We start from the raw sequence: 18,913 nt of genomic DNA on the forward strand, positions 1-18,913 counted from the left end.
TCTGTATTACTGCGCAACTGCAATAAATATTAAAATAAATCTTTTTATGGATTAACCTTTTTTTATAAATGCAATAAGCCCTGTGAAGCCGTGGTTTACAGTGGATTTACAACACGGGTTTTGTTTCACGGGGCTTATTGCTTTATTAAGCACTGAAACAATTTAGTTTCTTCCTTTAAAATAGTAGAAGAACATGCCAAACTACTTAATAAAGTTTTCTTTTCAAGAATTCTTGTAACAAGGCTTTTTTAAAATTTTTAATAAGATTTAAGGACAGTTTTATCACCCCGAGAAACATTGTGGCTTGTTAAGAGAAGGACTATTGCGACGGACACAAATAAACTTGAAAGCGTCAGTGTCTGTAAGTGTGAAGGGCTGCGTGTGACTGTGTGTCTCCATTTGACCGTACACACAGAACAATTTGTCACGGATCTCTTGCAGTATTAAACAGTCTGCTTTGATATATCAAATATCTCATTTCTCATCTGCTCTAGTTACATACTGTAATTTTGGTGTCTGACTGTTATGTATCATTTGCAAGTTTAATGTTGCTGTGTTTATTACTATAGCCTTGTTTGTAGTGGAGTCACAATGATCAGCCAAGTACTGTCGTCACAACTGATATCCAGAGGAAATTTCATTCCTTTATATTTCCTCACTGCCACCATAGTCACGTTAAAGTTCAGTGTTGCTGTTTACTGACTGTGTGTTCATGAGACAGTATTAGCTAGTGAAAGCTGAAGAATAATTCATTGATAGTCTTAAACCATAGCTAAACCTAGTTAACCACAGCTGAGCCTGGTTTGCTGATGGAATGCACAATAGTGTTGCATTATTACAGCTGTTCATACTTAAGTTTAGGGGTTTGTTCCCTAACTCAGAATATTACGGGACGTTCACACTTACAGCAGTGTGTCAAAGTCTGTGAAGGTCATGTGATCTCTCTGTTATCCTTCAGAGGACTTATTATGTGAGCTCAGCTTTATACTTCTCCATGTAAGGAGGGACTAGAGGTAGAGACCAGAATATCACAGACTCTTCAGAGCTCTTTTGACTGTGGTCATTAAGCAACCGCCCACAACACCCTAGCAACCTCCCTGAACACCCTAGCAACTGCATAGCGACATGCTGAAAAACACAGAGAACTCCCTAGCATTACGGCAGTATGAGTTTTACACAGGCAAACATCACTTAAATTCTTCAGGAAATGCACTAAGTAGTTACATATGTATAGGTACATACGTGTGCAAAAAGAGTAGACATAGATATATACTCTTTTTGCACACATATGTAACTATACATATGTAACTACTTATTGCTTTTTATCTGATCCCTGTTTTAACAGTTTTGCTCATTTAATTTAAGTATTTGTTGGAATAGTTCATATTTGTGGCATTTTTAAATATTCATGGTAACACTTTACAGTGTTTCATTTGTTAACATTAGCTAATGTATTTCCTAACATGAACTAACCATGAGCAACACATTTATTACTGTATTTGTTAATCTTTGTTAATGTTAGTTAATGGTAATACAGCAGGCCATTGTTTGTTCATGTTAGTTCACAGTGCATTAACTAACGTTAACAAATAAATACAACTCTTGATTTTAATAATGTATTCAGTACAATAATGATTTTTTTATGAATATAAACTGAATATATACTGTGGAAATCTCAACCATTGACCAGGGGATTAATGGCAGTAATGTTTGAATGTTCAAGTACCAGCTCTTGTCCTGGTATATTGAAACCCTTGGATCTTTGGATTTGCTGAGGTCTGGCCTTTAAAACAGAGACATGAGTGACAGCACACCTACGTGTAATCAGACACTGATCACTGCCGCCACACTTACGATGCTTCTATTCTTATCAGACCTATTTTTGCTAGACTCAACACACATAATGCTGAAGGTGTTCGCCAAGCTCTTGGGCAAGACACAGTGACCTGTGATGAATTTACTGGAAATTTAAACCTTTTCAACTCTACATCTATTTTATTTTCCTGCCTTATTTAGTTGTCTTATAGTTGTTTAGTTGTCCTGCCTTATTTAGTTGTCTCTTTAGTTACTTAATTTCACTTTAACATCTTGTTAGAAGATTTAACACATTGATTTGGTGAGATCAATAACTGATCTGAATGATTCTGATTCTTCTGCTTGTCCAGAACTTAAAAAAAAATATTTCAAGTGTTTCATTTAATAGAGATTGTTTGTCTTCATGGCAAGATGCGCTAGAATGATTGTCTGATATCAGGTTTATAAACGCAGGCGATGTGACGCAGCTCATCTGTCTGAAAATAAAGTGTTAAATCAAAGGTCAAAAGATTAATAACTGTATATTAGATGGAAAATCGCAGTGGCTATCTTTAGACAACTGCTGCTTTGCACAAGGAGAGGAGATTCCTTTCAGCTTATTCTTCAGTATGACAGAACACAATGTTATGCTTTTATTCTTTTATTGCTGATAGGTTTTGATTTCTCTTTTGATTTCTCTCTGTTTGCTGCATTTATTTTACCATCTACCCTTACAAGTCTTCCAGGTGAGAATGGTGTTTTTCATGATGTATGGCTACCAGTATCTGGCCAGTAACTTTTTGTTACTCGTATTTGGCACTTGTTGCGTTTTACTTTTGTCTGATAGTAGGATTGATGGCATGTTACACGAAGCATCAGTGTTGGTGTGGACTCATTAAAGGCGTGTTCATCGTGATGGCAACAGCTGTCACAGCCTGCTGTTGGTAGATTTACAACAGTGCCATACTGGTGCAGTATTTAATTATTGGTTTAACTGTACTCAAAGGATATTTATTGGAACTGGAAATCTTCTTGAATCCCCTACTTTGTGCTTTTCAATCTCCGTTTCACAGAATTGCTTGGATTGTTAATTTTTCTTAAAGTGCTTATGTGGTCATCCAAGCGCATACCGTTTGCACACTGCACAAATATGAACGTTGTATTCACGTCTTAAGCTAAATGGTTTAAGACATGCTTTTTTTTGGCCATTAAATAATGCCGCAAATACCAGTAAATTGACGAGCGCAAAGATTAGTAAATCACATTGCGTGATTCATTTAAATACTCTCCTCCCATAAATTTTGCGTCTGAAAGGGAAACTCCTACAAATACATATCCAGTAAGGTAAGATGCAAAAACAACTCGGTCTATGCCTTTTCAGCGCTAATTTTACACTGCATGTCTTTAGTAAATCCCGACAGTAGTGTTTTAACACTAAAAGAGGGTTTGCGCTGGCGCAAGCTGTTAGTAAATCTGGCCCTTATACTGTTACAAAAGATTTCGGTTTCAAAAACTGCTGTTCTTCTTTTCATCAAAGAATCATTAAAAAAATGTCAACTGTCTGACTTACAGGAAGGCCTCATCTGACATGATAGCCGTGTGTTGATACTTTATGATATTTCTTGTGAGAAATTGACAGCAGCTGAAACATTCACAAAACTGCATTTATGTGCTGTGAAATTAATGCATCATATAGTGCTATATGGCATGTACCCGCTATATATTGTTTGAATCGAATGGTGGTTTATTCTGAGCAGCAGTGAATTGACCTGTCTGTGTTATCTGGCGTATGGCGTGCGGCACTGAGACGGGCTCAACTGCTGCCAGCATTTCATCCTACACATGCATGTCTACACCTTTTCAAGGTTGCGCATAGAAACTGCATGTTTTATTTGTATAAATTATACAGGCACTCACACGATGTCCTGTAGATTTTTGTCAAGCATTGTGTTTTGCGTATGCATGTATGAATCAACTATGAGCTGCATGCACCATGTATACATTTAGCAACAGTGGTATGCTATTGCTTGATGTCTAATAAAACCAGTTCTATGGAGTCATTCTGAAAGTAACCAAAATATTGTTTAGAGTGAATCTTACTCAATGCATGAATAATCAAGTAGAAACAAAGATCTGAATTGCATGTGCGCTGCCCATTAACCTGTAGGTCACACTGAGCTGTGCCGCTTTAATGAGGGTATAAAATAAGCTGAGTTTAATGGTCAGTAGGCAAATAAACAGACCCCATAAAGATTTCATTCAATTAGAGTACATCAGCTGTAAAGTGCTTTAATTCAATATATCAGATGCTCTTAACTGCATGATGAAAAGTGTCCACAGACAACAGTTCACCATGTTGTAACCAGTCGCTACATTTTTGTCAGTGGTCAACTAATATATTGCCAAGATTTTTGAATGTCTAATAGACCATTTGGGTGCATCATTTGGTCACTGCAGTTGCGCACGCATAGTTGTGGCAGAAAACAGTTGGTAACGAGTGGAGGAAAATAGGCAAGATCCACAGAATAAGAGAAAAAATGTCTTGTTGGAATGCAAAAAAGAGATGGTCTTCATTTTTACAGAATGTCATCATCAAAGACGCTCTTTGAAGCTAAATGCAGATGTTTGTGGTTGCAAGCCATTAAACGGACAGTCTGATGATTAGTCTAATATTAAAGCATGAATTTGATGTAAACAATAGCTCTACATAATATTCACATATGCGGTTCATAGGGGGTATGATGTATTAGCCCAACTGTGAGCATGAAACAATATTTAAACCTATAACATTTTACATTTTTATCTTTCAATTCTGACTTTATAACTCACAATTGTGAGTTTATATCACAATTCTAAAGAAAAAAAGTCTATAAACTTCCAATTCTGAGGAAAAAAGACAAAGCAACGAGTTTAGATCTCGCAATTCTGATTTTTCTTCTCGGAATTGTGAAATATAAACTTGGAATTGCAAGGAAAAATGTCTGAATTGTGAGGTAGAAACTCAAAATTACCTTTTTTATTCTTTAAAGGTGCCCTCGAATGAAAAATTGAATTTATCTTGGCATTGTTAAATAACAAGAGTTCAGTACATGGAAATGACATACAGTGAGTCTCAAACTCCATTGTTTCCTCCTTTTTATATAAATCTCATTTGTTTAAAAGACCTCCGAAGAACAGGCGAATCTCAACATAACACCGACTGTTACGTAACAGTCGGGGTGTACGCCCCCAATATTTGCATATGCCAGCCCACGTTTCCAACATTATAAAAGGCATTAGACAAGGGCAGCCAGTATTAACGTCTGGATGTGCACAACCAAATCATCAGACTAGGTAAGCAAGCAAGAACAATAGCGAAAAATGGCAGATGGAGCAATAATAACTGACATGATTCATGATAACATGATATTTTTAGTGATATTTGTAAACTGTCTTTCTAAATGTTTCGTTAGCATGTTGCTAATGTACTGTTAAATGTGGTTAAAGTTACCGTCGTTTCTTACTGTATTCACGGAGACAAGAGCCCTTGCTATTTTCATTTTTAAACACTTGCAGTCTGTATAATGCATAAACACAACTTCATTCTTTATAAATCTCTCCAACAGTGTAGCATTAGCCGTTAGCCACGGAGCACTATCAAACTCATTCACAATCAATGTAAACAATATAACAGTATACAATACTCACATAATCCGACGCATGCATGCCGCATGCATGACGAACACTTTGTAAAGATCCATTTTGAGGGTTATATTAGCTGTGTAAACTTTGTTAAGGCACTGTTCAAGGCAAGCGCGAGCTCTGTGGGCGTGGACCACGGGATTTAAAGGGGCCGCAGCATAAAATCGGCGCGTTTATAATGATGCCCCAAAATAGGCAGTTAAAAAAATTAATTAAAAAAAATCTATGGGGTATTTTGATCTGAAACTTCACAGACACATTCAGTGGACACCTTAGACTTATATTACATCTTTTAAAAACATAATCTAGGGCACCTTTAATTCTATGGCTTCCATAGACTGCTACTGCAGAACTGTCATTTTCTGCCACCAAGTAGGCTCCGCCCACAAAACACGCCATCACGGTTAGCAAACACTCAAATGGTCTAAATATTTTTTGAACAATGTGTTCATTGTTTTTTTTTTAATTATACAAGACAGGTAACAGGGAAACACATTTCCAATTTGTCACAGTTATTTCCCACCCCAACAGTAGAACACGTCACTCATTCCTTCCATATAGAAATACACAAAAGTCTCAAACAAGAAACAATCTAAATGCAAAACAGATATCGCAAGGTACCCAAAAACCAAAGATACATTACTGTACTTTACACATAAGTTACATTTTAAAATGGTCTAAATATTTAATTCTACAAACTTGGATCCTCTTACAGTTCATCTGTACAAATTGTAATGCGGCTGTCCCTGGACACACACAAGCTGCAAACTTTAAATCCTTCATTTTTAAACTATGCTGCAATAGATCCAGTTTGTCATTGTCATATTCATGTTATGTTCACTGTGTACTGTCTATAAAATTACGTTTACCTGGTCTTTATTTTAGAAAATATGATGTTGGTGTTGGTTACAGTGTTTACTTTGGTTTTTATTCATGTTTTTAATAATTTCTTGAAATAATTTGAATAATTTGTGATTACAATAGGATCACACAATCAAGAAGATTTTTTTATTTCTAATTTAATAAATATTATGTCAAATCAATCAATCAATCAGGCAATCAATCAGCTTTTTATTGGCCAAGGATGCTTAGCGTACAAGGAAAAACATCTTTTGCTGTGCTTTTTTGATAATACTGACAACATTACTCTCCCACTTCAGATCACTACTTCTAAGATTCAGTGCTGCTCACTATACAACCATTGATTATGAGTGGAGGCAAACAAGGAGGGCTCTTCTTAAAGTCAACAATCATCACCACAGTCTTGCTGATGTTTAATTGCAGATTATTGCATCTGCACCACAAGGAGAGCTGTTCCATCTGCTGACCGCTGACTCATCTCCATCTTGAATAAGGCCAATGATTAGAATGAGGCCAATGACCACTCTCTTAAAAATATTGGTATTGGCCATCAAAAAAAATCTGTCTTTCGACTACCAAATTTCATGCATCAATTATCATAGCGAGTTATAAAAAGATGGATCAAGAGAGTGATCGCTTGTTGTGCTGGTCGTGCCTATTTAGAACACAGTGTAATTTTGTCTTCGCACTGACAGCAATTAAATCATTCTACTCTGACATTCATCTGCAGTGTCCAATTGCATCAGCTCCACTGTCTTCACCCACACTGCTGGCAGATGCTGTATAACCATTCAGGTCCACTCCTACATGTATTTATAGGTAAAATCATAACACTTAAAATGCTGCCTGTAGTCCCAAATTACATGTAAAAGAATAATGTTTTTTTTGTTTTTTGTTTTTTTTAAGTAGAATGTGCTATGGCTGAACTGGCCTTAAACATGTTTTTTTTTTTTTTTCTGTATAAGTTGATATTAAGAAGCACAAAATATCATACCATTGTTATCACAGGAAATAGCTGGCCAAGGTTGTTATGAATATGGCTACTGAGTGAAATGACTGCTCATTAGAAAGTTCATATAACTCAACTTTGTTGCATTGCCAGAGGTCGTTGTTGCTCATGTCACCTCAAATCACAGACTTCCATCACTTTGTCGTTGTAGATCAGTATCAGTATGAACGCCTTTAATGAGATCACATGAATGCTGAGGTTTAACATTGTAAAGTCAGTACTAACTAAAATTAGTACTGACTAAAATTTACACTTGCCAAGCACTCAATGCAAAAAACAATTGGCTTTAATGAGTAAGTGAAAATACAGAAAAAAGTGATATAAGTATTGAGCTCATCAAAATCATTTTTTTGTTTTTACTTATACATATTTGAAATGCCTTCCCAAAAAAAGTGGGTATTAATTTGAAGATTTGTCTCTGGCGGATCAGTCAGAGAAAGTAGACAGTCAGTCTGAAGTCATGACACTGTAAAAACATTGTGCTCTAAGTTTCAGAACTCACTCTCCTCATTCCAAAATGAACAGTGTTGGAACAGTATTCGCAAAATATCTGAGTTACTTTTTCAAATAAGTAACGCAAGTTACTTTGTTTTTTCAGTTTATTGACTGACAGCTCTCCTGTCACCATGTTGAAAGACCTCTACTGTACAGGTGTGAATTGCGTTTCCTTCAGCCTGAGGCTTATTTGTTTCACTTTTGGTGTGAAAAGGCCTTTACATTTGCAAAAATATGTTTTTGTTGTTATTAAAACAAACAAACACAAACAAACAAACAGCCCAGATGAGAAAAAGTAATGCAAAAGTAACTAAGTAATGCAATTAGTTACTTTTTAGGGATTAAACCAATATTGTAATGCATTACTTTTAAAAGTAGGGCTGGGCAAAAAATCAGGAATCGATTTTTATTTTTTATTTTTTATTTTTTTTTCCGTATTTATTTCCGCAAACACTGAACATAATATCTTATTGACGTTAATCTTATTACTAGTCTTCTCCACTAGATGTCATCCTCTTATTTACCTTGTGTGATGTTACAGCGGGCCAGGAATGTCTGTCATTCATTCAGTGATACTGCTAAACATGGCGGATGCATATGCACGGCCTTCAGCGTGAAAGACGTTCTGGACAGTTATCATTTGCACGCGTTTTCAAGCCTTGCCAATTTAAGCATTCAATTTAAAGAAAACTCGCGTGCGCTGTGTGAGAAGTTTTGTGTGCACAGTGCACACACCCAAAGCGCTCAGAGCTGCGTGCCTATTTTTAAGTAATAAAATTAATTATTTCACCTCTCTTTGTGCCAAAATGGACACATTCACACAAATTTATATAAAAATGCCCCCCTTTGCGAGTATCTAGGTAAACATAGCGGTTACAGTAAGCAGTAAATTAAGAACGCATGTGTGTATCATTATTGTAACTGTGCAATAGTCTTAAAGTGACAGCAACCGAATATCCCTGCAGCTGTCTGTTTTAATTTTCAACAGACTACAAAAAAACGAGAAAAAAGAGAAAATCACTCTCTGCTCTTCACTGAATAATGTTTTTGTAACTTTAATAAGGATTAACCTTTATTTAATTTGTACAGTGAAGATTATTTGCAGTGTTATTTTACATTTGATTACTTTATTCAATTTATGTACCTGAAAACTACTATTAGACCTACCAGAAAAAACCTTAAAAGCACTGATTATTTCATTTGTATCTTTGTTCTATTGTATTTATTTGTGCTATTGCTTTTTTATTAATGACAGTCTATAATAATCTTTGAAATTTATATTAGTAGTTTTAGCTGTGGTCTCAAATAGAATCGAGAATTGTTAAATTTGACTCGTATCTAAAATATTGGTTGTCATAACCTTATTTAAACAAAAACAATAACTATTTTATTCATTTATAATTTTTTTGTGGTGAGGCATGTGAACATTTATTGAATTAAGTGAATCAAAAATCGAGAATCGAATCAGAAAATCGATCAGAGAATCAAAATCGAATCGAATTGAGACCTTGTGAATCGAAATCGAATCAATTTGGGACAACTGAATCGATACCCAGCCCTATTTAAAAGCAACTTTCCCCAACACTGAAAATGAACATTTATTATTTTAATTCTGCAAAATTGTTTGCTTTGAAATCAGCCACATCATGATGTCAGGATGTGGTGTTCATTTGAATATCCCCACTCCCACAGCATAATGTTCAGTATGACTTAATAGAGTGAGTAGCCACGGTGTTACTAGTGTAAGTGTAGTTTGCTTTTAACTAATTATAAGATCTAAATATTACAAATAAATACAGTTACAAATATGCATTTGTTGTGAAACATTTCTGTTATGCTTTTGGTATTTTTCATAATTCAATACAAAATGGTAGTAAAATCCAATGAAGTGGATTTATATGATAGCATGATTTATTAGTTTACTTCCCTAAAAGGGGTCATGAAATGGAGCATCCAAATGTTCTTGATATTTAAACATAAGATTTTGATTGGCCAATATATTTATGACTAAAAATTGTGATTTATCACACATATCTGTGTTCATTTATTCACAATCCTAAAACATACTTAAATACAATTATACATGTTTTGCTACTTTGTTTTTTTTATTTTTTTTTTTTATTCTTTAATTCTATTCTATAATTCTGTTTATTGTTTAATACTTTGTTGATTATTTCAGTGTAACTGTTAGATCTCATTTTGCAAGGCGCGGGGCATTATTGTTGTTCTTCTTATTATTATTTAGATGCGCATCAAAGAAACTTTGAAGCAAACTGGTAAGATTAGTTTCTTCTATTTTATTAGAGTGACATGAGTGCTTTTGGCTTTAAAGCAGTGGATGCTGTTGCTTGAGGAGACACAGGCGCTCTGCAGCTCACTGTAGGGAACAGATGGGCATGATGATGCATAGCCCATTGGCTCACTCGTCACATTAAGGCATATTGTCTGGCAAGTGACCATGCCATCTTAAGCAACCTGATGACAAACCTGCTGAGAATAAAATTAATAAAACCTTCATCAAATGTGTTTGAAAGTGCTCTGTCTTTTGCTGACTGGTTATCATAAAAGTAGCTTTCATTAGGGGTGTAACGATACATTGTTATATCAGGATATCGGGATATAAAAATGCGACGATATGTATCGTTGATGTAAGCTAAATGATTCACCATATAGAGTTAGTTTTATCCAAGACACAGCTTGCTATATTTATAAGGTATAATTCATCCAAAAATGTAAATTCTGTCATCATGTACACACCCTCATGTCGTTTCAAACCTAAGATTTTCGTTCAACTTCCAAACACAAATGAAGATATTTTTTATGAAACCTGACAGATTTCTGTCCCTCCATTTAAAGTCCATTCCTCGAACTTAAAAGGCATCGTAAAATGAATCAGTTGAGTGGTCTAATCCAGATCAAAGTCTTCTTAAGAGACACAATGTCTTTATATTAGGAACATATTTACAACAACGCTCATACTATAGTGAACACAGACATTCAAATGCTTGCGTGACGCATGAAATCAATATAAGAGTGAATAAATGCAGAATTTAAATTTTTGAATGAACTAACCATTTACAGTTTAGGAATAGTCATTTTGACACTCATGCGATTAGAACTGTGGTTGATTGCATTGATCATGTGAAGTATTCATTCATCCATCCATCACCATATCCAAAATCTCCCCAGGGAAAATGTTACAATTTCAAACAGGAACTCTCAAAGTCAAGTTAATGAAAACATAAAAAGCTCTTATTGTATTTATTTATTTACAGAAATTTGGCTTGTATTCTGCACATCTTTATTGTGATCATTGTCTGTCTGTCAGTAACACAAAGTGGTCGGAGCTGTAGCACTGAGGGCAGTGTATTACAAAAAAAAACGTTATCTGTTCTGCAGAATACTGTAGGGCTGAAATAAAGTTGTTGAGCACATTAAAGAGAAAAAAATCACATAACATTCTCAAATATATTACCCCCCCCCCCCCCCCCATAACATACCTGTGCTGTATGTTTCTATAAAAAGACTGATGCCAAGACATGTTTACCTACAGTGCATCTGTGTTGTAAGCATCACTCCAGAACTGACATCACTACTTTCTGTTCATGATATGTACAAGCTGTACGATTGTTGCATTTTCGAGTGATGCAACCCTTCTTTGCGTGACAGAGAAAACTGTTGGCTGTCTATGCTGTTTTGAGCACCAGATCTACATAAAACGAGTAATTTCCTAAAATCCATTTGTCCAGTATTATTTTCTGTTAATTGGTCACATAATACACACACTCTCACACTCTTGTTTTGTTCTTTAATAGCAAAGATCTGTAATGTGTAAAGTGTAGCATGGAGTTTGACCACAGTCAGTCCTGTCTGTCATCTGAGGTGATTAAGGGGGTCTTGTAGATCTCTTACAGTGTCATAAAGGTCTTTTATCTTTTTTCTTTTTTTTTTTTTTTTTTTTTTTTTTTTAAGTATAATTGACTCCTTCATTGTCAAGTGACTGAATCTGGCATACAGACAAGTGAATAATAAATGTACATGCTACTTGTTGAATTGAAAGCCAAATTAAGTATAATAAATAATAATTCTGCAGGTTTAGGATGGCATAATTATCTCAGATCCAATATATACAGATCCACAGCCTATCGGTTTCTCTGAGGAACTGGTGTAATGCTTTCAGAAGATGAGCCAGCCACCATGTGCCACCTACTCTGGTGGGCATGAGTAGGTTTTGGCTGCCATGCATACTTTGAATGCAGACTTCAAATTTCCTTGTTGAAAGGGAACTGATCACTGCGTTTACTCAAAGAGAAAGTGCTGTTTTTGACAGCATCCTTGTATGAAAGCTGCAGTCTGTGGACACGCAGAATACATGCATGATCCTCAGCCCGGGTACAACAATACTCAGTGTCAGTTGCTTTTTAATTCTTTGTCCCTCGCTTGACTGCAGACAGCATCCATGGCACGGATACTGTAGCTTTTATTATGTTGGCTTATGCTACTCATTGTGCTGCCCTACAATTGCATACTTAAAGCAGTTCTTTTGCCTCCACAGCACTGTTAACAAGCCATTCGACATGAATGAGAAGAACTTTGAACCTGTCTGAGCCTTTTCTTTCATTAACCTTATCAAACAGAAAACATAAGAAGATTTGTATTTCTTCACTGAGAAACATTAAAGGGATAGTTCACCCAAAAATGAAAATGATCCCATGATTTACTCACCCTCAAGCCATCCTTGGTTTATATGACAATCTTCTTTCAGGCAAACACAATCCGAGATGTATTTAAAAATATCCTTAGTCCTCCAAGGATTATAATGGTTGTGAATGGTAACCCACATTCTGAAGACAGAAAAAAAATGGATGTTAAAAAACCTTTAACATTCATGGAATCTTTCCATTGCACAAATGGTTCTTTATAGTAGAGAATGGTTCTTCTGATTATTAAAAATCTGCTTTACTCTAAGAAAATAAATAGCTTTTTTAAGAACTGTTCACTGAAAGGTTCCTTGGCGAAACAAAAGTGTTTCTTCTATGGCATCACTTTGAAAACCCCCTTTTTTGGCATTTTATTTTTAGTAGTGTAGCTAGCTATCTTTTGTTATAAGAGGCTTTCGCACCAGAGGAACGTTTTCATATATCATATAACTATTGGCAGAAGTGCCCGCTTTTTGCCGTGATTGCACTGTAGGAACTTGGAACAATTTTAGTTATAGAAACACCTTTTAGGGGGGACAAAATTAGCTTCAGAGTAGAGTCTAACCCAGGACAATAGGAAATACCAGTGACGTTAGTGTACGTTCATGGGCCGAACTTATTTGAAACACGCGCCATTTATAAAAAGGTGTGTAAATGCACAGTTTACTTATACTTACTTCCCTAAACATACAGAAAGCTAATGATAATGCCATTTACCTTTTGCTTTTGTTTACAGCGTAGTGTTCTTTTTCTCAGCCTTGATATGTAAAAGTTGATATGCAGAAGATATTCAAGTTGTCATAGGAGATTTCTTCTCTTAGCCTTCCTTTTTGCTCTTTCAATCACATGACTTAGATGTCTACATTCCATCTTCGTTATCACAAAACCCACAACACACAGTAAAAACACAGTTCCGGTCATGGAGTCCTCCATCCTCCAGTTGATGTTCAATGCCGCACTTAGATGACGTCGCTGTTGGCCACTTCAGAGTTCCTACTGCATATGGACCAGAAAAACTGCCCTAGGGGATAATTTAGCTCTCAGGGAACTGCCCTGATGTCTTGATGTTCCTATAACTACCAGGTGCGAAAGCCCCTACAAACAGATATCTGATAATAGGGTTCCTGACAATATGCGTGGGCTCTATGTGTCTGATACTATCCTCCAACCTAAATGAAAGCATTAGTTCGCATTAACTGGAAAAAGAGGAGTTATTTACATACACATCCAAGTGAAGTCAGAAAATGTGTTGTATATCCTCTCTCTGAACTTCCATTTTTCATTAAATTCATTTTTTCATATTCTTTAAAATTTTCTAACCAGCATCCACAGTTTTTTTTAGTAGTAAGTTGTATAATTCCTGAAAAATCTTTCCAAATTATTCTCTATCTAACTCCATATTAACTTTGAGTTAACAAAATTAAGATTAGTTTACAAAAAATGAAATCTTGTTGCAGATCTAACGAATAGCTATTAGATAAAGCAGGGGGTTTTAAACTAAATGCCAAACAACTGTCCAACAACTTAAAACAACTTGTTTATAAAGTAAAGTCAGTAATAATAATGAACATTAAGTGGAAAATATTTTCCTCTATAAGAGAATCGTAAATGTGGTTTATGGCAATTCACCCTTCTCCTCGGAAAGTTCACCTCCATTTGGCTGGTGCAGGGTGCTTATTTCATACCGTTCTTGATGCGACAGCAACCTTTGATTATGCCTCATTTCTCATATCAGATGTTATATACATATCTTATAGGGAAAAATTAAATGCTATGTAGCAACCAAAATTGTCCAGTCACAGCTTTGCCAATTTTTAAGCTCTACTTTCAAATAACTTCATGCTAACATAATGTTAAATTTTGTAAAAGGTACTTTTGATCTGTATTTGCAAAACTTTAGGTAATGATCCAATAACTTTATTTTCTCCCTGAAAGATTTTCACGGTTTAAAATGTGTACTTTTCGACTAAAAATAATACTGTGCATCTAATGCATAGATTATTTCACAGCTATAAAATGAAGGTGGAACCGACAGTAGTGCAGAAACTTTTTTTTTTTATCACTGTCAATTAGGAATGCACCAATATTAAAATTCTGGCTGATAATTATTATGTTATGCACAATAACCAATAAATGGCCAATTTTAGATTTCTATTAAATTTCAACACACTAACTCAAAAATACAAACAGTAGTTCTAAATGCTATGAATTTAGGCATTACAACATTACAATGTACTGAATGAAAGACAGATTGATGTTGAAATATTGAGATCTACAAAAAATTGTTAAAGTGCTTAATGATGGCAAGGTTACCTGAATGTAAATATTGGTGGATAAGAACATGCACAATTAAATATCCAATATAATGTAACATATGTACAATACTGATAAATTTAAATTAAAAAGTCACTAATATCAGCTGATAATTGACATAATTGGCAGTATATAGTACATCTCTAAATATCAGCATCTTATGAACCTCAACAAACTTTTTGTGCAAATGGAGTTCTTCCTCCAAAGTGTTCATTGTAGCAATCTTGTAAACATGACTGTCAGCCAATAGGATTAGAGCTTGTAAGCTTTTGCCACTTTTTAGAAGGCTCATGAGTGTGCTGCATTGAGCTTATCATTACAGTTTCACATCTGATTAAACCTGCCTGCTCATAATTTGTTTTATTTCAGCCAGTCATGGTGTGTTTACAGTCATTAGTATGCGCTTGAACACTTTGAATTATTGATTTAGTTGAAATCATACTGAGGTGATGGATTTCTCAAAGGAGATCTTTGAATTACTGCCTAGAGCCAGGCATGTTTGGAAGAATCTCCCTCATTATTCCAGAACTTTTATTATCATAAACCACCTCAAGACAGCCGGAGTTGTGCATGAAAGTCTTATTGCATTCAAAAGTAGAATCTTATTTTGACCGTTTCTCCAATAAACTCTTGATATTACCATGCATAGTGTATGCATGCCTCAGGGGCAGCGCTGCGTTGTTCTTTGTTTCTTGATCGTGTAAACGAGAGTTCATCTACAGCTAACGCTGGTAATCTTCTGGTTAACAGCACCAGACCAGAGCTGTGAGTCGGCCAGGATGGCCTGTGTTCTCTGTGCAGACGCGAGCGAGTCTGATGGGCAGCTCACATTGGCTGTTTGAAATGTAAATGAATCGATCTCAACATTGGCTCACTTCAGAATGGGAGGAGCACCTCCTCGTCCCCCCTCTCTCTCTCTTTCTCTGTCTCTCTCTGACTCTACCAGTCACTGACGTGTTGCTTCCAGGGAAACTATCGCTCTGTATCCAAACACTCCAGCGAGCGATGCGGGAGAGAGCAGCGCCGTGCGTATCTTGAAGGCAGGGACATTTGTGTGCCGTTCTGCTTTGCTCGTCTGTCCGTTTTCACTCTTCTCCTTTCCTGTGGCTCACCACTGCCTCCTCACACGTCCCTCCTGTTGTGCAGACGTCCGGGGGCTCCGGATCAAGCTCGATCTCCTCTCTCGCACTGTGTGCATGTGAAGGGGCTTTAATCAGAGGAGATGATCGGGGTAAACAGCGTTCAGGGGACCGGGAAGGTCCGCATGCGGGCCAGCGGCTCCGTCAAGTACGGCAGGGAGGAGTCGGTCAGGCGTCAGCCCCAGCACCGCTCCAAGTCCCTCAAAGTGTCCAATTCTGCTGAATTCAACACTGGACTGCCCAAAAAGGAAAAGGTAATGAGCCTGACATTTGGTGTGGTGTTTGTGTGCCTGGAATGGAGATGATTTCTTTGGCATTGTGATGCTGTATTAACAGAATCTCTGTTGTTATTGGACTCTGGGATTTTTGAATATAATCGATGGCATGCTGCTGTTGACTTACATGCACACAAAAGCTCTTCAGATAATGCTGTTATTAAGTGCAGCTCTGGTGTTGTAGTTCAGTGTGATGTGATTGTGCCTGCAGCACTGGGCTCAACAAAATGCTGCATTTCCCACTGGATGAGACATGTTCGTGTCCTTACACTGGATTTATGTCTGTACCAGAAGCCAACAGGCAGCAGTTATAGATGGCTTGATGACAGCTTTTTCGCCTTTTGCGGCAGTTATTGAATGACATGCATGCTGTTGTTAACATCTGTTATTGTGATGGCATTAACGAGTCACCTTGACCTGGGTTAATGGCGTCTCTCTGCTTTATTGGCCACTGGGTTTGATTTATGATTCACAGATATCATTCATGACAGCGTAACCCTCTCCGATGTAACTTGCTCCCTCTTTCACACCCGTGTGTTTTCTGTTGTGCCATTAACACTGCCGGTCTAATGTGTCTGCTGTCCTGCGGGCGGCATCCCGCTGCCACTGACACACATTTCATGCAAAAGGAACACAGCTTTGTGTTTGTACACATATGAACATTGACACTTCTTATTTGGGTAAAATGACTACAACTACTAGTGACTAAACAGCAGTGGATCCTCGTGCAATTGTTTGTGCATTGGTTGTGATTCCTTTAAAGAAAACTGATGATTTAGCTGGATTTAGAGGCTAAAGTGATATGAGATGGAGCACATTGGAGTTTATGGGTATATTTGACCATTTTTAACCTTTTGTACTGTAGATTTGACCAGATTTGTTTGGATGTATGTACGTAAGTATGTGCGTATGTATACACACAAAATTTTTTTAATATTATTATAACATTATTAATTAGGTTTAAAATAGTTTTTATAAATGTATTTAATTCTATTTAGAATGGATTTTATATATTGGCATTTTTTTTGCTTTTATACATCTAGTACAGTATAGAGTTGGCAGGAAGCAATGTGGGAGTTAGCGTGAGGGCGATGAGATCGGAAACCACCATGAGCCGAGAATCAACCGAAGCACAACCGTGCTATATTTATGCTATACGTTGGAGCGATGCCCACAAGGCTATTGACTCTGACGTCACTAGTGCCAAACAAAAAGACAAAATAATGTTTTCAAAAAGATTTCCATCAGTGCATTTAATCATTCAAACAGATGGTCCCTCCCCAAACTCATGCAATTGGTTTGGTCAGTACGCGACGTGTTGTGCATCTCAAACAAACATGTCAGTGTTTTGGAAGCGCCATATTGTTTACAATTTTCTGGAAATCAGTCTACTTAAGTTTGCTATTTTAAATATAAAATATAGCTGACACTATTTTCTCATTTTGCAGATTTTCTTGTCTAAAGTGCCTTACAGTACAGTTTGCACGAACCTTTGCAACTTAAAACCTTCCAGTTACCAGACTATATTATTAACCACTAGGCCACATAACCTCCTGTTGACATATTGCAACATAGGTAAAGCTGGGTTCGCAGTGCACGATTTTGGCCACGATTTGGCAGTCTGAGACATATTTTGTGAATCCTGAAAAATTCCTTGGATCTTTGGCCAAAATCTGGTCCTAGGCCAAAATCATTTTGACATGTTCACCGACAGCTGATTAATGAATTTTGCGATCAAATTTTACCTCAGACGAAGTTTTGCAGTGTGACTTCTTCTATGACAACCATCAAATCAAAAACCTATACGAGCATTGAACCTAATGATGCATTTAGTGAGACAACAACAAACCACCATTTGCTCCACACACATCGTCTTTCTTTTTGTTTTTTTCCCCCCAGTTTTCTTTTCAAGAGAAGCCGTGATCAAAATTAATGCTTGAGATCATTTTTGTTTGCTAGCCACCATTTCAGTCCTGCATGTAAATGCAGCTCACAGTCACTGAACGTGTCTCGGATTGATGATGTAAAATTTTGGACTAGTCTTCTTGCGTGTGTCCGTTTTTAACATGTCTTGACTGCTGTCCAGACTGACATGAATGACAACTGAGATCCTACAGTGTGACATGGTTTACAGCAGGGATCATGTTCATACAGTCTGACAAGCAACAGTCATAAAGGACTATTATAAATCATACAGTGTGAACCTGGCTGAAGATCTGATTCCTCTGGGTCTTCATAATATCACAAATTACTAAGTAGTCAATACCAATACCAGTGAAAATTCCTGATTTTTGGTCCTAATTTAAATACCTCAGCAAAAATTAATATACTATTGATTACACTCCATTTAAAAAGTGAAAGTTAAATAATTAAATTAATTAAATTAAAACAATGACTGGAATGTAGTTTTAAGTATTTGTCAGTGAAGTAAACACTGCTTCAGATTTTTCATGTAATTTTTCAAGTAAACAGTCATAAAGAACAAAGAAAATTATAAGCAGTTGGTGTTCTCTGTGTCTTGCAAGTATTATTGTTTGATTAATGTTAATAGATATTTCTAATGCAAAGATTGAATATTGTGACACATTGCATCTCCTAAGACATTTAACTGGTTTGGTATTGAAACCTCGCCACGACGGGCATTTT

General features: G+C 36.3%; 1 protein-coding gene across 4 annotated transcripts in view; it reads left to right on the top strand.

The window, feature by feature from the left end:
- Positions 1–18,913, top strand: part of psd3l (pleckstrin and Sec7 domain containing 3, like) — a 124,454-nt gene that overhangs the window by 82,357 nt on the left and 23,184 nt on the right. The window lies entirely within an intron of this gene.

Source organism: Megalobrama amblycephala, linkage group LG2 (genome assembly GCF_018812025.1).
Source record: "Megalobrama amblycephala isolate DHTTF-2021 linkage group LG2, ASM1881202v1, whole genome shotgun sequence".
In the NCBI taxonomy this organism is placed as follows: Eukaryota; Metazoa; Chordata; class Actinopteri; order Cypriniformes; family Xenocyprididae; genus Megalobrama; species Megalobrama amblycephala.